Source organism: Condylostylus longicornis, unplaced genomic scaffold (genome assembly GCF_029603195.1).
Source record: "Condylostylus longicornis isolate FDR11 unplaced genomic scaffold, ASM2960319v2 ptg000113l, whole genome shotgun sequence".
In the NCBI taxonomy this organism is placed as follows: domain Eukaryota; kingdom Metazoa; phylum Arthropoda; class Insecta; order Diptera; family Dolichopodidae; genus Condylostylus; species Condylostylus longicornis.
This window is the reverse complement of record NW_026578081.1, coordinates 370,640-397,166: the sequence shown is the minus strand read 5'-3', so window position 1 is coordinate 397,166 and position 26,527 is coordinate 370,640. Positions and strand designations below refer to the sequence as shown.

Here is a 26,527-nt window from a genome sequence, read left to right as displayed (position 1 = left end):
AAATGTGTATGTAGAACAAATTAATTTTTTAAATTTTCTTAATAAAATTTTATTTCAATACCAAAAACAAAAAACTAAGAAAAAAAAACCCACAATAAAAATTACATATGAAAAAAAAATTTTTTTTTATTTTGCTTTTCAAATGACTAATTTTTTATTTTTAAAATAGAAAAATTATTAATTAATATTTCGTTATAAAATTAACAAAACACACGAACGTTGGAAAAGTACGAACTCTACTAAAAATTTAAAAAAATCTCTACGTTGAATTTTTGTCTCACACTCAACTTCGATATGAACAAATTGTTTCTTTTTTATTTTTACTTGTTTTGTTTTTTCGTTTAAGATATATTCTTCTGTTGCTTTACTCTGGTAGTAAATAATAATAATAATAATAATGAATGGAAATTAATGAAAACTTTAAAGAGAAAATTCTCTCATATAACACAACACATATAAAAAATAAAATATACGAGCGAATTGTTAAAGAGTTACTTAATAAAAATATTTAAAAAAAAAAATTTTAAAGACATGGCAAAATTATTAACACTTTATGATATAGGAATTCATTTTAATTTCAAATATAATTGCAAAAATTTGTTAAAGAGTAAATTCCATTTTTTGAAAATTTGGCAAAAAATCTATATTTTTAATTTTTTTACAATTTCTTATTTCGTTTTTCAATTAAATTCACCAATATCGTTGGTACTTCATTCAAGGAAACATTTATAACTTCATATGTATATCATAATTTCTCTTCGCCCTATTTGTGAAATTGATTAACGTATGGTACCTTCAAATTGACAAAGTGGTTAATCACATCGTTTTCGTTTGATAACATAAATCAAACAAATTGCCATATGTATATGTATCACAAAGTCTAAGTCAAGCCTAAGAAATGTTCTAAATTTTTTCAAGGCACATACCATTATTGAAAACAGAAAACAAGAAGTATATACATATGTATGTATAATGTTCTCTCTTACATTAATGAAGTGAAAATAATAATTAGAAGCGAGAACATTATGCGTCTAACTACATCAAATGAGAATTAATATTGAATTCTCGGGCCTTTGCCAAAAACAAAGCTAAAAAAATATTGAATTGAAAAAATATTAAAACAAATTTGTACAATTTTATTTCAAATTTCGTTATAAGTGCGTTAAAGACCCTCAAGCATTGATGTTTCGAATAATTATTTCACGTCTTTTTATTTAAGCGGTTGTAAATTACCAATTAAATACAGAGTTGGTAAATGAAAGAAATGAAATCAAGCAATAAACTTATTAATACTTTCATAGATATTTTTGTGTATCTGTATGTGTTTTTACTTTATAAACAAAATATATCCGTTTAAATACCAGTTAAAGATTCCACACCATATCTGGGAAGTCTATATAGAGTGGTGGATTATTTAAGACTCAACAATACTTCACAATAATAATATTTAATATTTTGCTATACGGTTTTTTTTATAACATCTTTTCTCTTCTGAGAGACGACACATTACTTTAAACGTGTGGCAAATAAATATATATATACAACACTTTTTATAAATATGTACATATTTACACATTTAACCATATAAATTTATTTTATGATTATATCCAATATATAGTTTAAGTGGACCTGCTTGTTGGAACTTTATTTATACTAATAACAAAATGAAACGGGGGAAAAAACAAAGAAGAGAAAATTTTTCAAGTTAAAATATTCGAAAAGTAAACAAAAGCTGCTCGCTACTAAGTAATGTTGCCACTATAATATCGTAAAACATTAATGATTATACGAATATGTTTATGTTACAAAAAAGAACATGAAATGTTTTCTTAAGAAACAAAACAACAAATACAACAACACAAAATTCACATTTTATATTTAAAAACCCAGCATATCTTTATATCTACATATATATAATCTATACAGATAAATTGTATAATATATAGAAGAAAAATTTTTAATTCAATCAAGTAGGTGGAATTAGCAAGATTAAAAAAAAATGTATAAAAGTTTTTGAAAACGAAACAAAAAAAAACGATTTAGGAATGTAAAAATTTTGTTGTTGTTTTTGTTTTTTTTTTTTTATTTGTCGAAACACATATTATTGAGATATGATAACAAGGGAACAGAGAATATTCCTTTTATTTAATACCAATTTGGGATATGTTTAAGTCAAAAATTATTTTACGAAAAAAAATTTTAAAAATATAATAAATTCCAAATTTTTTTTCTAATTCATATAGTAAATTTAAAGGTAATTTAGATCAACAGTTTGGAAACACCAAATTAATCTTCACCTGACATATAGAATTTTCTATTTTGTATATATAATAAATTAAATGGAGAGATTGCATTCCAAGTATATTAATAGAATAGTTATACAGTAACATATTGTTTCGCTTGTTTATGGGGCGCGTACACATGTGTACTTGTATATCAATCAAAATATTTAAAAGTTTGTAATCAAGTAATGAAATTGTGATAACATTATCTCTATTCACAAATACAAGGGAGTTTGGAGAGTACATAGACCTGGGGCTCCCTTAGATTACAACTCACATTACGAGTTCTAATTTAATGTAATATCACGCAATCTTTCGTGCCCTCAATCCAAGCTATAAAAAAAGCTTAAAAGAAATTTCACAAATACCCCATTTGTTTTTCAAGTCCAAAACCAGTAACATTAATTAGTGATATATTTGATAAATCCATCGAAGTTTACATGTAGCAGCAATTAATCTAGCACTAAATGAGTAAATTTGTAATCATCAAATTCATAATTTGTTATATTTTTACAATTTCTTATATTTGTTTATAAAATTTACATTAAAAAATATTTATTTTTAGGATATTTTAAACAACGTTTACTACACCTGCATGCGGTTTCTTCACATCATAACAAAATTTTCATATATAGAAAATAATTTTTTTTTTCTTTTGTATTTTGATTTTATAAGGAATTAAAAAAAAAAAAAATTTATTTAGCATAAAAGAAAAGATATGAGTAAAACGTACACACATCATAGGCTATTAACTTTCAGATCAATTCTAAAAATAAAACTCCTCTTTCGTTATAATTAGCCCTCCTAATTATGTACATTAAGTTATTTTGTTAATATTAAATACTTACTTAACATACATTTTTTTTTTATTTTTCACTTTTATCACATAAATTTTCATTAAATTAACATTGAAAGAAAGAAAATGCAGAAATATTAATATTTACATATGTCAGAATTAATTCAAGAATATTTTTTTAATTCTATGCATAATTACATATAATCTACATTCTACAGCATTAATATAAAAATATTAATTGTATGGCACAATTATATTATTAGTGTTACCGCCATAAATATGATTGAGTGAGTAAAAGTATATTTGACTGTTGTTAGTCAAGTGCATGTTATTATTTCAGGACTTTTATGAATTATTTTAGAATATGACAATTTACCCGAATACTCGGACACTGACATTTACCCGAACTCCATATAATCGAATCCGTATGGCTGTGAGTACATAGGTCAAATAATTACATTGAATGTAACATAATGTAACATAGCCCGGACTCAATCTTCTTTCCTTTATGAATAATCATCTCAAGAATTCTCTTTTTGGCTAATTGCATTCTGTCTATTTATTTGTCATACGTCTAATTTAATTATTTTTAAACTAAACAGTTTTAATACTTATGATATTAAAAAACTTTTAATTAATTAATTATTTTTTTCCACATAAGGAAAAAAATTTAATTTAACATATATACATATGTACGTTGTATGCTACATACATAAGTATATAAATATGAACGTATATGTATACATGCAAAAAAAAAGGAACTTGAAATTAAATGTGAAATTTCAAGATCACACATGTTTTTTTTTTCATTATGAATTAATGAAAATTTAAAATTAATTTCATATTGAATAGGTTCTGGTGGTATCCATTCAAATTCAACTAAAACTGGTCCATCTAACACTATATGACATTTTTAGAATATTTGAACTTCAATCTTTTTGCAAAAAATACTTTACGTTATAATGCAATTAACCCCTTAAGCTCTGCTAATATGATGTGTTAAAAATGTTGTTTCCAGTACTAGCAGCCTATTCTTATTTTGTCTCGTAATTTACTGAATTAAAATAATTTAAGTTTAAACTACATATTTAATTTAAAATTTGCAATGAAATTATTTTTTCTCAAGTATTTTTAATGCAACAAACAAAGAGCTAATATCTAACTGAGTATAAATACAAGCGAAAACATAATCTGTCAATATATATTAACAAACTTATATATAAGCAAAATTTTCTATAAAGTCACATAAAAGCAAATAATGCCATATGGTTACTGAACTGATAAAAAAAAATTACTTTACATGATATTGAACATCCTCTCTCCATCCATTGTTGATTTGTGTTTTTACATATATTTTCTATTGATCATGTTATACGAGCAAAATTTTTATTTAATATTTTGCTTCTACTATAAATTCTTTTTCTAAATTATTAATTGTTATTGTTCATTTCTTTATATACGATGTACAAGTTCTAAAGAGCAAAAAACAAAATAAATGGATCAGCTTAATGTAATGGAGTATTATCGGTCTATTCTGAAAATGTTTTGTTTATTTTTTAGCGAGATTATTTGGAGTGAATTCATTAAAATTGTTTGTTTGAGGTTTCTTTCTAAAAACCAACCACATCCCCTTTTTGCATTCCTTTTGCAATTCTTTATTGCATACAAGTCTCCTAATGCAGACTCCTAATAATCTACTTTTGAGTTTAAAATAACACGTGGACAATAAGATTAAGTTGATCGGAAAAGTATTGAAGGCCGAAATTAAGTATTGAAATATTCGAAATTTTTTGCTGAGATTAATAACAATTGCTATGAGTAATATTTAGTACTTAAAAATCATTATAGAAATAACTATTAAATAGTGCATTATATGTAACACTAACAAACCCTGAATATTTTTTATATTATGTGTCAAATTTTTAAAATCACGTAACCTAGTTTTCCACCAATTTTAATTTATAACGGAAATAGGGTACAAATTTAAGGTGAGAGTAAAGCATGAAAATTTTTTATCAATTAAGAGTGAAAAAATTTTGCACTTAAATTTTGAAAGTTTTAAAACTACACGATATTGAAAATTTTATGTTTTTAAAATCTCGGATTTTGGTATATTTTGAATTAGTTTTTTCCAAAAAAATATTTTGGAATTAATTAAATTTTAATTCTTATTTTCAAATTTTATAGATCAATTGCAAAATTATTGCAATTTAAAAAATAAATGAATAAAAAAGATCAAATAACAAAATGTTATTAAAGTATTGAAACAAAAACTGATCAAATTACAAATATTCAGTGTTTATTTTGCTGACTAAGAATATTTTAAATAGAAATAATTCGCCGATGAAGTCAATTTAAATTAATTATAGCTACTTAAGAAAATGAAAAAATGTTCAAAAGTAATTGTTATAGGGAACGTTTAAATAAATTTCAATTCGCTTGTAAATAAAAAATTTTTAACTTCTAGCCATATTTTAGTTGTTACATAAGTTGCAGCTTTATTATTTTTGAATTATTAAGATTAACATTGAATTTATATTGAAAAATGTAATCATAATCCATTAACACTTTAAAATTACACAATTTAAAAATTAAATCATAAATCTAAAATTTTTGTTTGATTAAACAATTTCATTAAATTTTTATATACATATGTATATACTCGTAGTATATGTATGTGTACAAAAGCATAAAATTATGAAATCACCTTTTTTATATTAAATAATAAATATTCAAATAAGAATAATATACAAATTTCCATAGATTATAATTCTCTTCTTTTAATTCACTTGTAAATAAACTCTTTTAAAAGCTTTTGATAAATATTTTTAAAATATCTTTTAGATAACAAAAATATATCAGAATAAAAACATGAATCCAAACACGTTAATACATACATACATAATATTAAGACAACAAGTTCTTAGATAAAATTAATATTAAAACGAGCAAATACTAGAGTACAGCAAGAGCAACGCGTACAGAGCAACTATTAGAAACTACATCATAGCTAGTTTTAATTATATTTAATGAAAAAATTTTAATTGATAAATTTTTTCTTATGTATTCGTTTAGAAGTTTTTAATAATTTTACCCGAATATATTTGTGTTTTGATGTTTATTATTTATTTGCTATTTCAATTTCGCTAACCAGCACATTTACACACATAATTACTACTTTGTTATAGTATAATTATTAAAATTTTATTTTATGTTATGCATTCATATATTGCGTATAGTTTTTATGATTGAAATTGGAATGCATCTAAATATTTTATAGTGTTCACAAATATACAACGAACGCCCAATAATTCAATTCATTCCTTCTATAGTACCAAAATAAAGCAAAAAGTCAATAACAAAAATAAAAGATTTAAAGTTTTAGAAAAACAAGAACAAAATAAATTCTGTTTTTTTTGTTGTGAACAGTTTTTTTTATTGTTTTTTTTTATAAATAATTTATAAACAAGTAAAAACGTTTCAGTCGGTATAAACCGATTGAATTATACCCTGCACCTTTCGTTATTGTGTAGCAATTACTTGAACCTCTAAAATCATTCTATAGAAACTTCACGGACATGTCTGACCCATAATTGGACATCCGACTGCCAAGTTTCATGAATCTGACCTTATAATTTTTCCAAATATTTAAAATTAGCTTTTGGAGTTGTATGGTAAGTACCTGAACCTGCCAAGCAATTCCACCAAAACTTCACAAATATATCAGATCTATAATCGGACACACAACTGCCAAGTTTCATGAATCTGACTTTATTATTTTTTCAAATATTAAGAATAAGCTTTTAAACTTGTATGGGATCTACTCGAATCTGTTAAGCAATTCCACCAAAACTTCAGAAATATATGTGACCTATAACTCGACATACAACTGCCAAGTTTCATGAATCTGACTTTATTATTTTTCCAAATATGTAAAATAAGCTTTTGGAGTTGTATGGCAAGTACCCGAACCTGTCAAGCAATTCCATCAAAACTTCACAAATATATTTGATCTATAATCGGACACACAACTGCCAAGTTTCATGAATCTGACTTTATTATTTTTCCAAATATTAAGATTAAGCTTTTAGACTTGTATGGGAGCTACTCGAACCTGTCAAGCAATCGCACCAAAACCTTAGAAATATGTCTGACCTATAATTGGACACACGACTGCCAAGTCTCATGAATTTGACTTTATTATTTTTCCAAATATTTAAAATAAGCTTTTAGACTTGTATGGGAGCTACTCGAACCTGTCGAGCAATTCCACCAAAACTTCAGAAATATATTTGAGCCATAATTGGACACATGATTGCCAAGTTTTATGAATCTGACTTTATTATTTTTCTAAATATTTAAAATTTGCTTCTGGAGTTGTATGTCAGGTACCCGAACCTGTCAAGCGATTCCTCTAAAACTTCAGAAATATATTTGACCTATAATTGGACACATGACTGCCAAGTTTCATGGATCTGACTTTATTATTTTGCCGAATATAAAAAATTTGCTGTTGGAGTTGTATGGCAGCCACCCGAACCGGTGCAGCTACCCCATTATAATTTTTAGAGCATGTGTAGAATATAATTGGACACATGTATACAAAATTTTATATTTATACCTTTATTAGTTTTTGAAATATTTAAAATAAACTCTTTGAGTTGTATGGCAGCTACCCGAACCCGTTGTCTGAATTAGTCCAATAACAATAGGGCTCGTCCTTGGTACAAAAGAAAAAACTTGTGAAAGTTTGGTGTCGATTGCATTATGCGTTTTTGAGTTATCGTGCGATCGGACGGACGGACGGACGGACGGACGGACGGACGGACGGACGGACGGACGGACGGACGGACAGACGGACATGTCTAAATCGACTCAGAATTTTACGCTGAGCAAGAATATATATATATGTCCATACCGCAGATGACTCCTTCAAGTAGTTACAAACTCCATACCAAAGTTAATATACCCTTCACGAAGTGCAGGGTATAAAAACCGTACAATATAACAAATTATGTTTTATTAGTACTTAAGTAGAGAAAGAACTTATTTTTAAATTAGAGAAATATTTAATGAAATATGTACTACCACAAGTAAGGTAATGCACAATGTATCTACATTCATGTACTTATAGTCATAAAAAATATTTATATATATATATGGTAAAAACCAAATAATTATGTTTCCAATTATTCATTGAGTCATTTTGATATTTGGGTTTGGGGAACTGTTTTTAATGCACATTTAACTAAGTAGGTAAGTATCTACCTATTAGATAATGCAACCTACATATGCATATATATGCATTCATATTTATGAAAAAATTATAAGCACGATTTAAAATTGAATTTAATAAATTTGCTTATTTAAATTAACAATAACTAAGCTATGAGCTCTTTTAATGTAAACTATTATTCTCAATCAAAATAAAGTTCCTTTTTAACAACATCAGTAACAGTAGGTAGATAGGTACCTTCATATGTAGGTATACTTATAGAGTTTCTACAAATCCTAAAAAGTTTTTAAATTTTATCACAAATCCAAAATTAACATCAGTAGTGCAGTCTGCAGCTCCTTATCATACTTATAGGACTGTAAAAAATTAAGGGAGTGATAAATGGGTCGCCTTTCATTCCATTTCTTTTTGGATTTGAAAAATTTTTACTTTTGATTTCATTTCTTTATTTAAATTGTTAATTGCAATTAAAATCAATTTTTTATTCTTTCGCTGCAGTTATAAAATTTTCATAATTCGTCTTTCCCGATTGATTGGCCCGACTTGATTTGCATCAGCAAATATACGTATTATCAGGTAAGTTTACCTGGTTATCTTAATCTTGCTGCATTGTTCTTCTGATTTTCTGATTCTCTATTAATAATTGGCTTATAATTTTGTAGATGATGCATTTGTATTAAAAAATTTAGAATTTAGGTAAACCACAATCTTAAATACTAATATTATTTTATATATGTAAGTAGAGTTATCCAACAATTTGTATAACAGATTCCACAGAAAAAAGCTTTAAGATAAGTTTTCGAAACAAAACCTGAATTTATTAAGATAAGTAAAAATATAAAAATTCAAAGCACATCAATCTCGAATAACATGTTAATTAATAAGTAATTTAAAATAAAGAATCCAAATAAAATCACAACAAAATAAATAAGTTCTTCTCTATGAAAATTCTATTTATAAAAGAAAAATTTATCTATGAAACATGAATTTTTTTTCTGAGACATTTCTTAAAAATATACGATGACCTTGATCACATATGTAATCAAAATGGTGTCATCATTTTTTGTCTTTATTTTTACCAAATACAAGAATTTTTAATATAATTTCAAGTTATTCTAAAGTAAAAAAAAACCTTTTCTTAAAATCTAACAAATAACCATATTAGAATGTAAACAAATATGTGGGTAGGAATAACCATATAAATATTGTTGTTTAAATCCTTAAAAAGTAATACAGTGACCATATAAGGTATAAATTAAGTATAAAAGTAATTGAATTTAAATTATTTTAAACATTTTCTATTAAAATAAACCTTATATAATAATTCACAAATTTATTAGTTTTTATTCTTATCAATATGATAGATATACAATTAATCTAAAACAAAATGTTGCAAACCTTAAAAAAAATATTCCCCAGATAAAATTTGTGAAAGATGGCGGAAAAATTTATATAGAAGGTGCCATCTGAATAAAAATTCACAATATTTTTTTATTATTTCACAGTCATTTTCACAGTCATAAAAACTTAATTTTTTTATTCAAACAAAAATTAAAATTTAAACAATTACTCACATTTATTGGATATCAAAAGGGTAATATTATTATTTTTTTTTACTAAAATTTTACAAAATATACAAATTTTTACACAATACGCCCATGACAAAAATGTCAAAACTAAATTTATATTTCAGAAATAGCGAAATATGTAATTGACAGAACATAGAAATGTCAAAATAGTTGAAGTATATTAATGTATATACAGAAAAATTGTTGAAAGTGAATTGAATGAAATTGAAACAAGGATGAACAAAACAAAAAAAATGGTGATTTTGTTTAATTTTGTTATGAATACATACATATTACTTGTACGTTGACGTATCTTCAAAATTTCGGCATTTATGTATATACACACTTGCTTATAACTTTATTTATTTGAAAATAATTGACAAAATCTCATTTGATAATACTAATTTATCTAAAATTTAGTGTAAAAACAAAACCAAAGCGTTGAACGGGAACAGTGGACGATTTCCACTGTGAACACAGTATTCAAGCGAAACAGCAAAAACCTAGTGTTTAATATTTTGCATATCATAATATCATACACACTCCTGGAAACAGATAATGTCAAAAAAAAAAAAACCTCTGGCGGTAAAATAGGATTTTAAGCTGCTTACGGCTGTCGGTTTCGCTGCTGAGATTTCACTTTATTACGGGAGATCTCGTTTTATGTTTATTCTATATGAATTTTGACATTTCGCCGTTAAAATTTTCAACTGTTAAAATTTTAAGTCTGCAACTAAATATTTATTAAGGATAATAGTGTATATAAATACATATGTACAATATATATATATATATGTAAAATGCGAATTCGACATACACATCCTTACATATGTATGTTTGTGTACACTTTTATAAAACTATCCGTTAATAATGAGAAAATAAGTAATTTAAATAAAATTCCTATAAAATATCGTATTTTGTCTAAAAAAAATCCTGTTTCTTTAGGGAAACATTTAATTTTTCCAAAAATCACTTTATGGTTGCTAAAGAACAAAAATTATTTCGAAATAATACTTCAGGTAAATATGTACATATAAATCTTCATGCGCATATGTAGGTACACTACATTATATTGCATGTATTGCCGTTTTAAATAAAATTTGAATATTATTTGTGTTTAACTACTGGTTTTGAAATCAATTCTCACCTAATATTTTAATTTTAGGAATCTATTTTTATTTTCTTCCTCTGTGGGTGCGTCTGTGCAAATCATATATTTTAATAATGAACCTATGTAGATATAGAAATGTAATATTCTGGTTGTGAGACTTTACGATATTTTTAATATTAAAATATTAAAAATATTGTAAATGAACATGTGAATTAAGGTGTTCTTTGTTGAGTCGCCAACTTGCTTTCACAAAGAATTGTTTTTGAAATATATACATACATACATACATATGTCCAGTTAGTTATAAATCAATTCATTTTTGTATGAGATGGGTGCGTCTTCTGAGGAATACAAAATTCTCTTAAAATCCAAAATACACGAAATAATATATTTTAAGTAAAATATGGCAATAGTAGAAGAGTACTTATAGATCTACAGTAAATTTATCTATATATATTTAAATATTTATAAATATCTAAATAATCTATATATATTTAAATAATTAGTTGATAGTGAAAATGAACTCAATCAAATCTTATTATTTCATTATAAATTTAAGTTACGAAACATAACGCTAAATGTGAACACTAGTTTAACTCCCGAAAATTTGCACAAATTCTTGAGAAATTCTAAATTTCCAATCTAATGAACTTTTGCAGAATTATCCAATTTTGTTTTAAATTTTATTTTTAAAATTTCAAAGTTTTTTTTTTCTTAATTTTTTTCTATATATATTTTTAGAAAGCTGTTATTTATACTTCACTACACTAACAAAATTAAATATTCCGCCTCTGCAATATACCGTTAATAATATCTATAGATACCGTTAATAATATATTCTCTTTATGTATGTATGTAAAGGCGTATAACCGCCATTTTTATATTATATTCTGTTAGAATGTGCTTGCGTAGCATTAATAATAATAAAATGGCGCCAAGAAAGTTTGCAAAAGTAAAACTTTTTACTATAGATAATTTCGATTAACTGTAAAATAAAATAAAAACAAATGGATGTTAAAATTTTTTATATGATAAAAGAAAAACTTAACTTTTTAAGATAGGAAGAAAGAAAATGGAAAAAAAAACAATAAATAAAAAAAAAGTAAATTCCCTTGAATTAGTTATATAAAGTAACAATAATATGAATGAAGAAGAAAATATGAGGATAAGAATAAAATTGGTTACGAAAGATAAATTAAAGTTCTACTTCATTAGTGTAGATAAAATGTGACGATTATAAATGTGATTTTTGCTTCATATACATTTTAAGAAATAGAAAAAGAAATTATCAAAAAATTTATTCCAAAAAATATATTATTTAACATAAATACAATGTAATAATAATGTAAGCAAATATACCATATAATATTAAAAACAGCAAATAGGACGCATTAGTTACATCCTTACAAGATGGTACAAAATAAAATGCTCACTTTAATTTCAATAAGAATGAATTTATGAACTTGATTTTTTCATTGAATTTGACACTTTTTGAATTACAGTTAAGTAAAGGTGCTAGTGGGTGTGCGTTAAATCGTTTAGGTATAGGTACTTAGCCAGTGTTTATTGAAAATTTAAAAACAAACCGTGATCTCTTTTGAGAAATAAACACACAAATGAATTTTCAAATATTGCTTACATAGAATATTCCATTCTGAATTGAATTCAGAAATTCAGGCAATAAAACTAAAAAATTATTAGTATTTAACCATATTTTCGTATATAGTGAGAAATTATACTAACAGTCTAGGAGCACGTTGGTAATTATAATAATTTTCGTTGCTTTTATAAACGAGTTCAGTAAATTTTGCACAAATTTAAAAATAAGCACAAATTTTGCTCCTAAACTAGTTTTTTTCCTATTTACAGGGGTGGCCATATAAATAGCCGACTTATATTTGATTCTATAATATATAGCAATATATTAACACAATTCTTGAATTAAGAAATACATAATATGTATAAATTGCAGCTTAACAAAAATTTCAAATACTTAGATGAATGCCAAACGAAATGTCTCGTGTACGTAATTTTGTTTAAGCTTTTTCTTTTCAACTGTAATGTAATAATTGACTTATAGATGAAATTAATGAAAATTTTTTTTGTTTTACTAGTAAAGAAATTTTGCATTTATGGGAGTTGCTTACATACAGTTCCGAATTTACATATACTTAATAAAATGCAATAGGATAATATTATAAACTTTGTCAATTTTATTTTTTACCACTGTGTACGCGAAGTAATTTTTTACATTTTTTTCTTAATAGGTTTTAGAAAAAAAAATTTATAATAAATTGCTTTTATTAAAATATTTATTTAAGATACAATGAACGTACATACATACATAAACACATATTTATATAGAATATGTGTAAGTATAAAAATAATACAATAAATTATGGATATTTATTCATACGAAGACACACATGTCCATATGTACGTGTGTGTTTATTTAATCTTAATATTATATTTTTTAACTTTTTGTTATTACAATACATATTTTTGCAAATTTATACATTCCTAAACAAAAGGTCATATAAAGGACAAATAATATGATATACATATAAGTACATATTATGTATGTATATATTATATATACATATATATATTAGCAAGAAGAAAGAAGTTAAAATGTCATATGTTATTTTTGAATATAATTTTAACAATTTTATTGAATAAATTTTACTAACTTTTGTAAATGCCATAATCATTATATTGAAAATAATATACACAAGTAGAAAATTCGTAAATATATGTAATTTATATATGTATATATATTTAATGTAAATTCTTGTAATAAGCTAATTAATGTAAAAGTTTTTCCTTTTTATATTAAGCTGATTATCAATTTAATTTTTTTAATTGCAACTCAAACCTTAATTACCTTAAACTTTCTTTAATTGGAACTCAAACCTTAAAAATTTAAAATTAATAAGTCTAACAATTTATGCTTGAAAACAAGAGTACCTTAACGTATAATAAAAATATTAAAAAGGGTCCCGTGCAAGTTTTGTCTGGATTGTTTACACTTTCGCTTCAACAACCGATTTTTAAAAGTAAAAAGGGAATAAAATAAATATATATAATATAAAACGTTTATCTCCGACTTGTTACCAATCTCTGCCTGAGTTTGTCGCATGTAAAATAAAAACGGAAAGTCAATTTCAGGTTTCAATTTTACGCTTTCAATTATTTTATTTGAAAATTTATATCAAATTTATTTATATAAATATTTGTGGAAATTTTATTATAAAAGAGACAGGTAAAATAATTGACGTCTTACACCCTTGATCATCGCAAATTTATGATGGAGTTAAAAATCATCAAAAATAATTAATTTGTTTTAGTATTTTTAGCAGAGAACCAAGTGACTAATTCTCGAGTAAACAGTTAAAGATCTTAAGGCATGTTAAGTGTGAACATAAGGTAATAAATGATTTTTTTTAAAGAATAATTGAGAAACAGATAATCATAGTAAAATAATCTAAAAATGTGGGTTTCGAAAAATAGATTTTAATGTTTATATTAAGGAATGGCGTACCTGGTTAAAGTTGAGAAAATTTTCAAAAAAGAAAATTTTTATTTTCAACAAATTAAGTACACACCAGTATTTGTTTCTTCAAGACTTATACATATCTAAAAAAGCGTCTTAGGTAAATTATGAAATATACGGCTGGAACAACAGCTTTCACCTTATATAGTGTCGCAAAATATGATTTAATTCGTTTGGGCTATCTAAAGGTATACTGAGAAAGTTTTTTCCAATACATAAACGTGGTTTCAAATGAATCCATTGGAATCCATTATTGTAATATTGGACAATAATGTTAAACTGCATTCAGGTAATTAAAAACTTTGATAGAATTTTTATATTTTCAAAGTACCTTACCTTCCCAAATGTAAAATAGTTTAACTCAAAGTAACTTTATACGAATGCCAAGGAATAACAGTATAAAAAAGCTACGTAGATATCTAATTTAAATATTTTTTTTTGCACAAATTCACAATTTCTACAAAAATTTGATTTTCGCAATTCAGATATGAATTTTTGAATAAAAATATAATCAACCCCGAAAAAAAAGGAAAACTCATGAATCATTTCAATATGACATGAATTATGATTAAGAATAACATTAAGAAAACACATAGATTAAAACAGAATTCATTGGCGTAAAAAAAGGCCGTGTACGTACATAAATGTAAATGTATATACAATATCTATTACTTGTTCTTCTGTATACATATATAAAATGTAGAATATATTGCAATATAAGATATAAATTGATCTCTTATTTTCTTTGTACAACTAAATGACAAATATTGTACGTAAAACATTAAAAAAAAATCTCTTCGATTAAATAAAACCACACGAACATTGCGATATTTTTAAATAAAACAATTTCGCACCCTTGTATTACATACAACTAATCAAATTCTTTAAAAGTGCATTTTCAATTACAATGTACATAAGAACATTCACCCCTCATTTTATACAAAAAATAAGAAAAAAAAGTATAATTTTTTTTGCTTACTTTAGGGTATTTGATCTTTTTAACTTTTTAACTGTTCAGTAATTGAATGTTATGTGTAAATTGATACTTTAAATATTTTTGTTTGCACATTTAGTTTGTTAAATAAATTGGAAAATCCTGCTTTATATATGCATAGATTATCATCAAGGATCAAAGTCCTTTAAAAAAGTATAAGATTTTTTTTGTTTTGTTGATTTGATTGGACTTATATTACCATATTCGGTGAAGAGAGATGAATAAAAGTATGCGCTTTAAATGAGAAACTTTATAGTACATACATATATGAAACAGAACATGTATATAAAATACCCAATTAAATTATACATATGACATAAGATGCCGAAAATGTAAAATATTTTTTGTCAAAAGTAGATTCTACTATATATTAAAAGTAATTTATATATGTACCTTAGCGAATATAATTCCATTTAAAAAATGAGCATACAGTCTTCATTTTTATATATTGTCATAAATAACAGCTTCTCGGGAAATTTATGTAATCATCAATATTCAAAAATATTAAGCATTTAAATTTTAATAGCGTCTTGTATTTGTTTAGGATACAAGAGATTTCTCCTTTGCGATGCTGTCTCTGCATTTAGTAACAAATAAATCTGGCCGTTTTCGCAAACTATCATTATATTTAATCCTTTTTTTATTTGCTGAATCTTAGTAGAGATAATAAAATGAGCTTTCCTTCTTAAACTCTATATTAATTACAATTTTCCTTATAATCTTATGGCCCCCAAGTTTTTTAGAAAACTGTGCTGTCTTTTTTACATTACGAACATCTCTTTCAATAAGAACAACAGGAAGCAAAACAACGAATCTGCTAATTTAGGATTAAAACTTGGCTGTATGTTGGTAGGTACCTTTTTTGAACACAATTTCCGATTCAAGTCCAGTGTTTCGCTCTTTCCATTTTTATTTTCTACGAATTAATTCACATTATTTGTAAACAAAATTTATTTATTTTCAATGTAGGAGCTTCAAAAACTTAATTATTCCCAATTTATTACTTTAAAAATTATTAAAATAACTGCATCTTTTAGACTGTGCTTTGTTTAAATGTCCGCAATACAATTGATACTGTACATGTCGTTACAGACATTTGTCAAACGTATTTTTAAACTGTGCAAAATGACAACAAAAATTTTATAATCAGTGATTTTCAAATTTTTAGTGTAGCAGACAGTTGTGTTTTAAAATGTTAATTTTATATATATAGGGTGTTTTATTTAGCACAGTGTTCATGGGTATATATGTATATACCGCTGTCAAAACTGAAATTAAATTAATCGTATTATTTTCTAAATGATATCTTAATTTTTTTTTTAAAATGAACATAAATTGAAATTTATTATTCAATTGCAAAAATTAAAAGTTTTTTTTTTTTAATTTTGAAATTTTGAAATCGATGTCATACACATAATATGTGCGTAAGTATGTGTACGCCTGTATGAGTTTCCATCTGTCCCAATATTTTTCCTATTTATTGTTATTGGGTTAAGAAGACCAAAAAAAATATCTTTAATAAAATTTATTAAAAATACCAAAAAACAAAAAAATAAAAATGAGAGTAGAAAAGGGGAAATATTCAAGCTAAGTTATTAATTCAATTAGTTAATGTACTTGCCAAATAAAGTTCAACCATACATACATACGTACGTACATTTGCACATTATGTATATTATAGAATAAACTGCGATGCAAAATGACTTTAAATGAATTGAAAATTTACATACATATACACATAGAAATTTAATGTATATTTTTATTGCCATAGTTTATGTTATTAGAATACTATTTTATTACTTTGTCAAAATTATTATTATACATTTAAAATGTATATATGTACATATATGCATACATATACTTGCTTTAAATCAGTATTAAAAATGCAAATACGAACATTTAAGAAAAAGTATTATAATAATAATATTTTATGATAATATATACTTATATATATGTATATACTTAATAAAAATTTTTATAATTTTCATATACCCTTAATCTTATACAAAAGATTATTATTATTATTATTAATAATCACTTGTTATTATGATTAATCACGAAAATTACTTAAATTTCTTATACAATCATTTATGATAATGCAAGAAATGTAATTTATCGTAATAAATAATATACAATATAAAATTAATATATATATATATATATATATATGTATATGTAAATCATAGTGGCAAAGGTTTTAATAATATTGAAAACTTTCTTTAATATTGAAAAAGATCTTTTCATCTTAAAAACTATTACTTTAATTGTATATATACGCAGTGATTTATGAACAAGCAGATTTGCTAAAATTAATTATGATTCTTTTAAAAGTTTAATTAGAACTTTCTACAAAAACAAAAAAAATTGTTAACAATTTCTTACCAGTCCCTTTAAATGGAGGGGGTATTTTTTTGAAAAATATACTGAAAATCCTTGGCATCCAAATATATTTTGAAAATCCTTGGCATCTAAATGGCAAATAAAAAATAAAAGTGGCAATAGTAAAAGCAATGTAATAAGAGTCGAAATTCTTGGTTTTCTCGTAAAGTAGACGTTTTTGCAATTTCATTTGTAATTTGGACCTTGTTTTAATTTACCGTAAATTTGTAGATTTGTACATTGTAACAGTACACCGCGACCGTGTATAAGGATCTATTGCACACTAAACCTGAGTGCGTGGCATGCCTCTAACAGCACTCGCTCCAGATATTTTGATGAACTCAAATATTCTGTGACGAAAGGAAGACAGCATCTCCGCCATCACGAGATCAAAGCCCTATTAATTTCTCCTACGAGCGAGTGCATCACACTTGCCGAGGAGGTGTACTGATGTCTTCTTATTCTTCCCACAGTGTCTTCATCTAGAAAGAATGATACAATAATATTATTATTGATTTGCATGTCACTGCTATTCAACTGGTACGTTTCTTTTATTAAAGAACACCTTTTCAAAATATTTTAGAATAGTTATCAGTTATTTTTTAATAGAACGACGTGTTATGTAAATCTTGTTACATAATATAGGAATAAAAACTAATACGTAAATTACGTTTATTTCCCATATATCAAAATGCTTAGTCATCTAGTGAAATAAATGTGCATAATTACTCTTCCCAATTTCTTATTTGCATAGGGTGGTGCAGTTGGTATTATAAGACAGGTACACTGTTATACATGTCACCTATAGAGTATAATGTTATATGCTCTTAAATTATAAATGAAACGTTATAAAGAAGTCCAAACCATGTTTAAAAAAATTCTTAACGAAGTAGAAAGTGCTGTTTGGAAAATTTTGTAATACAGTATAGTATTAACTACTAGGATTCCTCGGGTTGTTATGAATATTATACGTTTTAAGTGTTTTACATTTGAATAATTTTTTTCAATAATTCCAACTCGGAATATTTAACAATCATTTTGGATTTTAAAATTTGATCCTTTTTCCCCGGAATTACAGAATTTTTATTTGTTTTATTAAGTAGAATATTTTAATAATATCTTAAAATAATAAAATATAAAATTTAAAAATAAAAATGCCAATTCAATATTATTTAATAAATTAAATTGGAAAAAAAATTTATTCAAACAAATGTACATTTCCCATAAAATATAAAAATAAATAAAAAATTACTTTTTATAATAATAAAAGTAATAATTTTATAAAAAGAACAAAAAAAATATCATAAAGAACATCTGCATAAATCTTATAAGGATATAAACACCACAATAAAGCATCCTTTGAATATTAAATAAAAAAATTATCAACTTGGAATACTTGCTCACTCAGTATTTCCCTTCTTCTTATATGTATAATAATTCCACAATATTTAACCAAATTTTTTTTTTTAACTTTTTATTTATGTATAATGAATTTTCTATTTCTTCTATTCTATATAACACAAAGAAATTTATTTGACGTGTTAATTCGAATGACATGGTTAATGAATTCAAACATTCTAATGATTATGATGATTTTAGTTTATTCTCCCCACATAATAAAAATAATCTCTTCAATACTTTATAGAAAACAAGACCAACATTAACATGTCTATGGATCATAAAATATAATTTAAGTAACAAAAATAATAATTTTCGCTTTAAAAAAATTCATAGAGATACCCTCATTATGAAATTATAACCCAGGGAGTATTTAAAATCAACAATTTTTTTTTCATTTTGGGTTCTTGTTATTTTTAATTCCTTAAATGATTTGATATCATTTTACACTTATACAATTGTATTTGAATTGTCCACTTTATAGAACAGAAATAAATAAAATTTCTGTCACGAAATATCCAGTTTTTCCAGTCATCAAAATTTTCTATAATTGAACATGATTCACATACAAGTTAACATAGAATTTAACGTTTCGGTAGTTAAATTTAAAATTCTTAAAATGAATCAAAATTATAAACAAAAAAAAAAAAAGAGTAATAAAAATGTAAAAGGAAATGAGTAAAATGAAATGCAACAGCAGTCAGTAAAAGTTCCCAAATGAATATTTCTTCGAGTATTTTAAGTTAAAAAAAAAATAATAATTATCTCTATGGGGGCGATTTAAGTAACCCACAGAAAAGGATGTAATCATTTTGTACAATTATAATTTTTAATGTTGAAATTCATATATAAAATTTAAAATGGATATGGTAAGGAAACCGACAGTATTTTGTTAAAAGAAATAATTTAACTAAGAGTTGTGGACAATTTTTCGAGATTCTTCTAAAATAATAAATAAGTTGAAAATGCAAATGCTAAAATTCTTCGAAAATACTTTGTTTTAAACTTTAATTATAAAATTGATTACATTAATAGAGTCAGGAGTTGAGTGGTGATTGAATAAAAACAAAACTTCTATCGTGATACAATAACAAGATGCCGAATTTTCGTTCATTCTCCTTTAAGTACAATTGTGTTTCTTAATTTTATTTACTTCTGTCTAGAGCCGAATTATATCCTAAATCATAATTTGCAAATGTTTCAGGGAAGCAAATTAAAAAGCAGAAATTTAAGTTTTATTCAAATACTGTGAAGATATAGCTTTAAACCATAAAATATAATGTGAACAAATAGCATTTTTAAGCACTAATGATTTTTAAGTCGAACTACTTATAGTGCATCAATGAGGTATATAGTGCACGTTGAGCGCGTAAAAACAATTTTTTTTTAGAGAAATGGTCTTAACTTATAGTTTTGCTCTGGATTTTTGTCATGTAAGTAAAATATTTTAACAGTAATCTTTTTAAATAAAATATAAGTTAACACCAAAAATGCAAACATTCCATAACTCACGTTGCACTGCCACGTGATCAGGCGTAACAAACAAAACATTCCAAAATATTTTCCCATAATAATGTTCACAAGAATGTTGCAGTTAATCGTAAAGTAATAACAGTTTGCATAACATCTTATTATTCTGTTGTATAGTGTAATTTAAATACAGAACAAAAATAAAAATAAATTGGAATTAAAGGTAAATTTGTTTTTTTTATAAAATATCACAGTAATAATTTTAATTTATATTTTTTTGTGTATTTCTCATACATGCTTTTTTTTCGATTTTTCATTTTTTTTTTTGTTTTTACTCTGAAACTAGGTAGGTTCTCATCCAAATTAAATTACAAGAATATTAAATCTAAAGTTTGTTCTTAAAATATTCAAGACTAAGCTTATCAGAAGCCTTACGAAACAGTGACTCATTTTAATATCTCTCACAAATAATAAGATATGAAAATCTCTTAAGATATCAGAAAAAGGAACTTGCAGTTTTAATTTGTAACAATTTAAAGGATAACAATTGCAAATATATCCCTGACATTATATAAAAAATTCAGCTTCTATTTAATTATTTTTTTCTAGTTGCAAATTAATTAACTGTTCTATATAGTAACTACACTGTAAAAGCGAGAGTTGTACGAGGAGTTGATATGGAAATGTCGTTATCGTTACTCAATCTACATTTCAGTATGGCAGTAATTTTTGTCATTTTTTTTATACTGTAATTTTTATTTAAATTTTATTTAATATACGAGTAAGATTAAAAATGACGTTTCTCGTTCAATTGTAATCGGTTGTTGCAGCGACAAATATTCAATGTAAAATTAAAACTGCACTGGCTCAATGCACTGACATTGAGTAACATTTTGACATTTCGTATAATTGTGGCTGCCGCAGTACCAACTAAAAATATCTTTCTTTTTCAGCGAAATCGTTTTAGATGCACACAACATACCATTCTTTAGGGACATTATCATTCTTTATAGGGACGTGCAGTGGTAACTTTTGTATAAAATGTGAAAAGCATTTCACAAAATTAAAAATTGTTTTTAGTTCCAATAACGCACGCTTGGAGTTTGAAAAATTTGTAAGTTCAATATTTATTTAAAGTAAATTTATTGGAACATACTCGAAATAACACAATCGAATACACTTTTTATGAATACGAGTTTTTAATGTGTTTTTGAAATTTAATTTGAAAACAATAAATTTTCTTAAAACACTTATGAAAATTTTTTTTTTAAATTTATTATCTAAACAACAAACACCATAAAACAAGTTTTATCCTACTTCAAAAATCCATTAAACTGCTCATTTTTCAACAAAATGGAAAAAATATCAATAAATTAAAATTTTTTGACCATTATATTGTCCGCAAATTTAAGATGAACTTTTCATATTATATAAAAATATTTGGAAAAAAAAAATGTTTCTTCTTAAAATGTTTTTGTTTTGTTGTTTTCCGATTTCATTAATCACTTCAAGAACTTTGACCATTCATTTTGAGACTCCCATATCATATAGCATGGGCTATTGTGTATGGATGTAAGGATATTTTAACTGTTTCTCAAATTAAATTAAAAATAACACTTATTCTTCTTGCCATATACGAGAGTACATAAATTAAAAAAACGAAATGGAACACAATGCAGAGTTTTATAAAAACCCATCGAAATTATTTTAATTTTTTTATATTCTTTCTACGAGTATCTGATTCTATTCGATTGAAAATATCTTTTTGAATTTTATATCTAAAAATTCTCCACTTACAACAAGTCATAAAACATTTTTATTTTATAAAACTTGTTATTTTAATTTCGACTCCGTAATAAGATATTAAAAATGGAATATTATCGCACTGAATATACGAATACTAAATTTTATAGATACTGTCAAAACTAGTGTAACATCTTAGTTCAATGTCTGGCAATAATTCAACCCTATATATGAAATTGAAGAAGAAATCAAATTTAAAAACTATGTATAAAATTCATGATAAAAAGAAAATTAACCGTATTATATACAAAAGGGGCACGCGATATTTTCCATATAATTTCAATCTATAATAAAATTCTTCTTGTAATTTCCCCGTCAATAATTTTTAATGCATACCAGAAACCGGACAAAACCATGCAACAACCGGAACTAATGCAACAGAAAAGTTGCTGTCAGGATTCAATAAATTCGAGTTTTGTTTTTTTTTTTCGTTCATTCAAGAAGGCAAAATCTAAAATTTATTTATGTAGACAAATTTAAAGAAAAAATAGGAATAAAATTAAACAGGATGAAAGTTAATTTTTAAAAGGGGATTTAGTATATATTGAATATGGTTTTTGTTATTCACATATAAAAATTTACTCAATATTTACTTGATTATAAAAAAAAAAAAATATATTTTTGTTAAATTCAATAAAAGGATATCGATAAGAATAAAGAAAAAGCATGACGATATTATTTTTGTTTCTCATATAAAATCAAAAAATTCAATCGAAATCCTTACGACATCAATCTTCTCTTGCAGTATAGTTTCGAATTTTATATTGGGAAGATATGAAACAAAAAAAACTATTCGTATAGAAAAGGCAAAAGGATCTTAAAAATCACATAATAGATTTTGTTTTTTTCTTGTTTTCCTCATTTTTATTTATGTTCCTGTTTTGTTTTTAATCAAAACAAATTTATTTTTATCCTGTATAAGGACACTTTCTTATTTTACTTTTTTTTTACTATACATTTCCGGTTTTGCATACATGACTGAGTTGTTTTTTGTTTTGATTGTATTTTGTTTGCTATTCTGATGCTAAAAAAAAATTTTTTTTTTTTTTTTTAAATTGTAAGGGTAAAAAAATGAAAAAATATTTGTATTTAAGATTTTCAAAGGACAACATAAACGTTTTATATTTCGTAGTTAATATTTTATGTTTAAGCCAAAACATCTTATATATTTCTAACTTGGCTAAGTTAATTTAAATTTCAATAAAAATATTGCATATTTTATGGGTAAAGTTTAAATGAAAATTTCTATACTTCAATATCCGGCTGCCTCAGAAAGAGTAATATTGATAAAATTATCTAAATCGGATCGATACTTAAATTCGAGTAATTTAAAATAATTAAGTCTTATTTGTTAATTCGCACTTTTTGAACAAGAAAACTGGAGTCTAATACATTGAAAGGGTCATAATTATCATAATTTTATAAAATTTTTATGATATTGAATGAGTATGGGTTGGTTAACTGAAACTTGGAAATTATTTATTAATTGTTTGTCCAAGAACTGAAAAAGATTAGTAAAAGTCTTCCATATTTCTACATATAGGACACAAAATGGTGGAGCACCTCCTGTGAGATTTTGACTCGCTTTAGAGACTGATAATATTTGTGATACAAGTATCTAAATAATTTTAGCGTGATGCATTATCATTTCGGGTAATATGGACTAGTATAGTCCAAAATACCCAGACCACAACTTCATGAACAAATATTCATAACAACAAAAATGCTAATGAAAAAATAGTGCAATACTCACACATTAAATTTTTTTTTTTATTTTCTCAAAAATCACTTATAACTCCCAAATTTTGTAACTTAACTGAAGTAAAGAGAGAAATTAGTTATTACAAATACTTTTTGTCATATTTTGACGTGTTTAATTTGGTTGAACAAATGTTAATTAGTGAGAAACACTGGTGGTCCACTTTAGCCGACTGATACCCGCAAGTTCCTCTATATAAGGGACGGCGAACACATTTCACATTTTTTCACTAGCTATACCTCCGACTTTGCTATTGTTCACATTAATTTCCTTAAAAACCTTAATTCCCATTAAAATTTTCGAGTGAAAAAATGTAACAAAATTTTTTGTTTTCTTTAATTATTATTATTTGTGAGTTATTCGAACTGTAGTCAGTGATTATTCTGAATGTTTTAATTTTTCATCAGGATATTTTTGTCTACCCTCATATTTCATACTTTAGTATACTAAAGCTTGATTTTCTTACAAGTACATATTTTAAACAGGCATCAACTATAAATGATTTGTAAAAAATTTTTCGATATTTCATACAAAATTAAGATTTTTATAAATCCAATTCCTGACTCATCGAATTTTTCTTCTTCTACTCACTAATCTAATGTAATATAATAAATTATTTTGTTGACTCAAATTGCATATAAAACTGACATAAATAATTTTTCATTGGAAAGAGAGAAAAAAAATTTTTTTTTTTAAATTACTTTGAATGAAAATTTTCCTTTATGTAAAATCTAAGGAAACAGATAATTTGTTACATTTTATTTTATTCATTTGTCAAAATAAAAAAAAAATTTCAAATTATTATGTACTTAAAATCCATTCATTAAACAAAAACTAATAGACAAGTTATTTTTCTTTTCATTGCAGTTTTTATTATTTCTGAATTTGGACAAGGCAATTTAAAATACAATTTATATAGATTTATGTACATCGATAAAAGTTTTGAAGAAATTGCAGAATTTGAGCAGTGGAGTTGAATTTTTTTTTTTAAATATTCTTGAATGACGTTGATAACTTATAAATATTTAAGAGACAATGTAGAAAGAAATGCGTATGTAAGCAGTTTCCAGTGTTAACCATAAATCTGAAAATTTTAAAGAAAAAGGATAATGAATTTATGACAACCATTTCTACAATAATTTTTTGCAATCCAGAATATGTGACTTAACAATTTTATAAATCCAGAAATACACTTGGATGCCTACAATGCACATACATACCTATAACAAATCGAATACCGACGTATGTTCGAAGGGCATGAAAGCTAAATTTGCCTTACCGTTTGTAACACAAAAAAATAATGGTCTAAGATATAGACTGAATTATATGTTTTTGATCAACGTGGAATTCTGAGTCGATTTAGCTTTGCCTGCCCGTCCCAGCAATAACTCAAAAACTAACTGGGCTAAATTCAACAAATTTTTCACAAACGATTTATTATAGTAAATGCCAGAACACTATTTAAATTGGATATGATGGAGGTACTGGTTCTATTAAAAGTAAAATGACAGCTATATTCATTGAAAGTTGTTGAGGGTATCACAGAGTTGACACGGTCAATTCTATTTTTTCTCGTTTAAATTTTTTTTTTCATAAAGCAATCTGTTTTCAAATTCAAACAAAGTCCGAACTTCAGTTATGTATTCATATACATTAAAAAATCTTTGTATCTTTGACATTTTATAGTTGACATGTGAGAGTTGGCAGGTGACAGCTGACATTTTACATGTGACATTTGACAAGTGACAGTTGACAGCTGACAGCTGATATTTGACAATTGACAGTTATTATTTGCTATTTAACATTTTCATATCTTTTTTCTTCAATATCTGATTTGAGAAAAAAACTAAGGGCCATTCTTGCTCTTGAAACCTCAATTTTTTAGCGTAGAGTGGCACTTCCATAGCTTTAGTACATCATAATGATATTTAATAAAAAGAAAAAATTATTTTGACATACACACGAATGGTCCTTGATATTTATGAATGGTCAATTGTAAAAAGTTATCGTTTCTTCTTTATATTTGTTATTATTCATAATTTTTATAATTTTCATATTATAAAAAATTGAAAATAATATTATAAATTTATTATAAATATTTTTATATTTTAATTTTAAAAAATGCCTTATAGAGAAAAAAAGTAATAAAATTTTGTTTATATGAAAATATTGTACAGA

At 24.8% G+C, this 26,527-nt stretch overlaps 1 protein-coding gene across 4 annotated transcripts in view; it reads right to left on the bottom strand.

The window, feature by feature from the left end:
* LOC129614605 (talin-2) overlaps positions 1 to 9,989 on the bottom strand; it is a 94,987-nt gene extending 84,998 nt beyond the window's left edge. For all 4 annotated transcript variants that reach the window (XM_055529315.1, XM_055529312.1, XM_055529314.1 and 1 more), the window contains exon 1: positions 9,889 to 9,989. The gene's annotated coding sequence lies outside the window, so the exon portion shown is untranslated. The remainder of the gene's footprint in view (positions 1 to 9,888) is intronic.
* Positions 9,990 to 26,527: the final 16,538 nt, after the last annotated feature.